The sequence below is a fragment of the Belonocnema kinseyi genome, chromosome 3 (genome assembly GCF_010883055.1).
Source record: "Belonocnema kinseyi isolate 2016_QV_RU_SX_M_011 chromosome 3, B_treatae_v1, whole genome shotgun sequence".
NCBI lineage: Eukaryota > Metazoa > Arthropoda > Insecta > Hymenoptera > Cynipidae > Belonocnema > Belonocnema kinseyi.
The window spans coordinates 76,933,694-76,939,632 of NC_046659.1; the positions used below are offsets into that span (position 1 = coordinate 76,933,694).

General features: G+C 30.1%; 1 protein-coding gene across 1 annotated transcript in view; it reads left to right on the top strand.

Annotated features, from left to right (window-relative positions):
- LOC117169139 (spore coat protein SP85-like) overlaps positions 1-5,939 on the top strand; it is a 112,357-nt gene that overhangs the window by 7,935 nt on the left and 98,483 nt on the right. The window lies entirely within an intron of this gene.

Genomic DNA, 5,939 nt, shown 5'->3' on the forward strand with positions numbered 1-5,939 from the left:
AAGTAAAAGCATTTGATAATAGTCATTAACATTGTTTTAAATTCGCATTTCTGAGTTCACCACTTTATACTCGTTCGATCATTTTATTTATGTCTTTTATACCTATGAATTACAAATGTTTTAATTCACATGATTCGTACCACGAATTGGAGTGATGCGTGTGTATGTGTGAATATCGAATATAGTTTTAAATGCTGTGTTATAATTTTAAATTGAAAATCGCATTATTTATTTACAATACAGTTATCGTTGATAGTAATGTTTTTGTGTCTCATTTCTCTCTCTAATAACGAATTTGTTTGCTCGTTTGTCTTATCTCTTAATTGATTCGTTTGTTTTCATAATTGTGCTCTTGATATTTAATTTGATTTTGAAATAATGGCAATATGAATATCAGTCTACTCGACAAATGTTTTAAACGTTGATCAAACATATTTTAAAAATTTTTAATGTTTAAATTTAAATGAACAATAATAAAAGATTATTGTTACAGTTCTTATAAAAAACTTATGGAACACCTTACACGGAACAAAAATTTGTATTCGATAGCGAAAATAAATCAGACCTGACATAAGTGTTCAGTGAGGGCCAGCAACAGGGGGTTGTCAACTCGACTATAATTTTTAAGATTTACGCTTGCGACTTGCTGAGATCGTATGGATTAAATATAAAATCTAACAAAAAAAGTCTGGTGTTTTCTGATGACATAATAATATATGTCATCAGTAGATGCCTGCATGAAGCTCAAGCCAATCTCCAGGACATATTTTTTAAATTATTATTCTTTTTTGATACCTGCAGATAAAAATGTAATATAAATAAATCTGAAGCAATCCTTTTTAGGCCAAACTTAAATGAATTTCATAAAAAGTATTGCAAGGTATGGAAAGATTTCAAAATAAAAACAAGCGAAAATGGAAACCAATACCTAGTACTACTCTAAGCATTTAGACTCTAAAGTTAAAATTCTATACTATGTGTTGCTCATAAGGCTCATATTGACGTACGGATGCCAGGTCTGGTTCAATATAGCGCCTTCCACCATGGAAAAACTAAGGGTCTTCGAAAGAAATTGTTTCACAGCTTGCCTGAAAATGTGCAAAACTCCAGAGTCAAGTTATCGACAACACTACTTCAATCAAAAATTATACGATCGCACTAATATACCTCGTACAGACAATTTTATACTGAAATTAATCAGGAAACACGTCGCAAGTACAGCATGTAACACTGAAAATCTCCTAATTTCGGGGCCTTATTATCCCACTCCTGGTTATCATGAAAACGCGAGATTGACAGGTTATCTACCTCCAGAATCATTCACACACTTAGATAGCGAAGGTCATCTTTAAAATTTCAATAATATACCGGCTACTTATCATATACATAGGCATCAGTTCGATAAAAAAATATTACATAAGGCAAATGAAATGTCTGAGAATTTTAGTATCCCTCGTAGATACTCAACTAAAATAACCCTAAGGGATACTAAGGACAAACACAGGCACAATACAAAGCGGTATTGGTGGCTAGCATAAATAATTTCTGCGCATAAAAATGTTAAACTAGTTTTTTTTTCTATTTCTCTTCAAATTTCTCTAGTTATCATTCAAGATAAATATAGATAGTACAATTTAGTATGTAATAATAGATATATAAGAAGCATAATTATAATTCTTTATATTATATTATCCCATGACGATTCTGCGAGTGCCTAACGTAGGCCGATTAGAAGATACATTCTTTAAGCAACATAAGTCAAGCGCTTTTTCTTACCAATGTTTTTACAGCGCTGTAAATGAGCATATATATAATGTGAATTTATTTCAATAAACATTGTTTAAAAAAAAATAGTATCGATCAACAGTGAGCTCATGGTTCAGTCGTTTCGTCAACGTTTCCTATTTTTATATATGTACCCAGATCTATAACGGTTTTTGATTATGAATAGAATAATCGTTTATATGTGATAAAAAAAGATATAAAAAAGGATTGAAAATTTATTAACCTATAAAGTACATTTTATGTACATAAAGAAGTTGACTTTCAACCAACCTCTTCACTTAAAGTCATGTTATAATCATCAGTTGACTTTCAACTAGTGAATGATCCTTTTTGTTACATCTGAAAGTCAACCGCCTTTCTCTACTGAAATTCAGATTCTTGTGTTACTCTGTATTATGCACTATACGCCAAAGTTTGTAATTCATAGTTACAAAAAATTGATGTGCTTTTGGATGTTGCTATCTTCTAATGATTTAAACAAGCGAACAAAAAAGTATTTGGACCGATTATTCAAGTTAACAGCGAAATGAAGCTGTTAATTAGTGAACTTTGACTGATCAGCAGCTAAATTTCGCTGTTTTAGCAGTGTATATACGCTCAATTAAATAAGCAGTATACTTATAACTGATTCAGATTTAGAGAGTAGTGACTAAACTATTTGGCACAACAAAACGCTATTTTTAAATAAACTAATCTTTTATTTTTTCTACTAAAAGCATGTAGGCAATAAGACATATTTCGGGGGAGTTACAAAAAATTTCCCATTTTCCACCTAAAAGCCCTAAGAATCTCCAGAAATTTAAAAATCTTCAAAAATCACGTTTATAACTTATTTTATGAACGTTCTGTTAAAACCACGCATACCAACGTATTTTTTTGTGCTAACTAGGAATATGCCAACGTAATAGTCGCTAGTGACATATTCATGATCTATTCTAGAAAAAAGTTATCCAATTGCCAAAAATAGCGTTTGTTGCTAATTTTTCGAGTTCGAAAGGGTGAAGGATATGAAAAACTTCACGCTTTCCTATTTCAGCTCGAAGAATTGCCGTTTTAAATTATATTAAATGTTCTAAATGTTCTAAATGTTATTAATGTTAAATGTTTAATATTTCCAATTAATCAACTGTTAATTATTAAAATTAATCAGCAGCTAGTGACATCAATTAAAATCTAGTATTATTAATTAATAATGAAATCTTTGATGGATCGAAATTTCTTTCAATATAATACATTATTCCGTATATTTTTTCTTTCTTAAATTTGATTTTTTTTTTAATTTCAAAGTATTATGTTATGAAAATTCCGTATGAACAACAGGTTTCAAATTAAACCGATATCTAATAAAAACTTACATTTGGATCACTGTATAGGCTGGGACACTATATAGGTTGAATAGCGATTTTTTCTTCTTTTTTTGAACTGGTGCCACCTATTATTCCAATCACATATTAGTATTTACTACTGGTACTAATATCTCACATTAATAACAGGTGACACTAGTTGAAAGAAATTGGGAAATACGCGCTGTCCCAAACTATATAATGTCCCTCCTGTACAACACTCCTATTTTTCAGCGTGTTTGAACAGAAGTTGGAAAAAAACGATTTTATTTTCAATATAACTTTTCTACTATAAATAAAATCACGTAATATGTATTAAGTCTATAAGTATCTCTTATTTTTCCATTTTGAAGCAAATAACTTTTAATGCGTTATGTTGGTGCAGATGACGCAAAGTAACATATTTACATAATTATTATGAGAAACTACTATAATAAAATCAAGTTCGATTTAATCGATACTCGTTTCTCTGTAAATGCGTCTTACAATGTCTACATTTTGCTCAGTCTAATATCTATTTTACCAATTATATTTTCGTGTTGAATTTCTTAGTAACTAACTCGACATAATTTTAATTCAGAACTTCGAATATTATTTTTTCTTTAAGCTTTCAACTTTTTTTCTTTAGCATTTATTGAGCTATCAAGATATCTTTCAAATAATCTTTTCAGGAAAATTAATGTGTCACTGATCAATATTATCTACCTCGCCATTTGGTACTGAGTGATATCCAAAGTGATTGCATATATTCTTTTAATGAAAAATATAATATTTGTCAATAAAAATCGCTGTCATTGTGATGGTTCAAAATTCATGAATTTTAAGTATTGTAAACCGTTAATGTGTAATTATTCTAAAAAAATTTTTAATCATGATTTTTAATTGGAAGTTCTAATAATGAGTAAATCCAAAATTATGCGTTGGAAATTAATTAATTCCAAACTTCCGTAAAAAAAGAAAGTACTTTTATATAATTTTATATAAAAATACTAAATAATAAGTTTTTTTATATATAATTTTCAGAATAAGTCACTAAAAATAGATACTTTTTGACATATTTGGATATAATGTTACCCCAGGAGCTAAAAAATACTTTTTTTCTAGCACACGTACGAAAAGTTTGATTTTTGAGGCATTTATTGCGTGTGGGAAGTGACCAATTCCGAAACCGTGGTAAAAAGCAGTTAGAAAAAGACTGTTTCTAACTGCTGCGCTTGGGCTCTTTGAGTAAGATTACTTTTTCTTGCTATTGCGCTGCGCATTTCGGGTCAGAATTAATTTCCAGAACTGTCGGAATCATAATTTTACTTCATTATATTTGACGCTTGAGAGACTGATTGTGAGCAGTGAATAGTTAGTGGACATCCTCGAAGTGATAAGTTACCATAAATGACTGATAAATACCAACACATTTCCAATTAATTACCGATGAATTACCGATAAATTGCCGATAAATTACCAAAAATTTGGAAACTTTTAAATGTTTAAAATTATCCATAAATTTTCAGAAATCTTTGAATTTCTTCCAAAAAGCGTCGGATACACTACATTTCTATAAATTATCGATAATTTATAAATATACCGAAAATTTCCGGAATTTTTAGGTAATTTCTGTAGTTTTACCATAAAATTCCAAAAATTACCATAATTTTTCAAAAAATTGATTTTTATTGTTTCTTAAATCGAAAATGTCCCGCATTTGTTAGAAAAAATATCGTGTTCTACAGAAGCTAAAATTAGGCAGTTGAAAATCTTGTGAAGTTTACAGTACTTGCCATCCACTCATCTTCGGGTCGTTTCCGGCTCGTATTCGGCTCGTTTACAGCTCGCCTTCGGCTCACCTACAACTTCCCTTCAACTCGTCTCTGGCTCGTACAAATAACTTCACATTCGTGTGGAACTGCCTACTTTCCGCACTTGTAGCACAATATACTATTTTTTAATTAACGTGTGTGTGTGACTTTTTTCTATTTACCGTATCTCGAAAAATAAATAAGATATGCTTAATAAATTTGAAAAAATTGTAGCTCCGAGGGATATCCAGCTCTAATAGTAATTTGTGCTATATCGGTCAATGAGAAGTTGTATATTTTAATTAAGAGCTTCAAAAAGTTATCTTGGTGATGTGAAAAAATCTTTTCTTGCTATTTGAAATATGGCAATATGATATTTTGTGTATTCGCTTGCGTCTTCGAGGCGCATCGATCGACCTATTGTTGCACCTTTTATGACCCACCAATACCGATTTATCGAGTGTCGAAGAAATGATATATTCTCTTTATATGAGGAAAACTGTTTTTTTTTTAAATTTTAAATACAAAAATACTTTATCTATTTTATGTTTTCGCAATGTCGAATAAACATTTTTTAACAAAATAATTCACCCTGTTGATAAGAGCATTCTTTGTATATATTAGGAATATAAAAATAATCAATTTGGTGTAATCGTTCGCGTCCTCAAGATGCGCGGATCGATATATTGATGTTCATTAATCAATAGCGACTTAGTTAGAATTTAATTTAAAAAATAACTCTACCCTAGGTTAAAAATTTGTTGATTGTGAACAGAAAATATCGATTGCTATTTTGGCGGGCTCTCTGATATTCTGAAAATAAGATTTCTGGTAAGAGAGAAACATGAGCTTGAAATATATTGAAAGTATCAATTTTGTTTCATTATTAAAGGAAAACCTCCCTCTATGTGAAAGCAAATTGTGGGTCCGGATGCAATAAGGGCACATAAAATTTTTTCGTGCAAAAACGAAGTCCCCTGGAGGCTTTAGAAAAAATTTTCGAATTTTAATTTTCAAA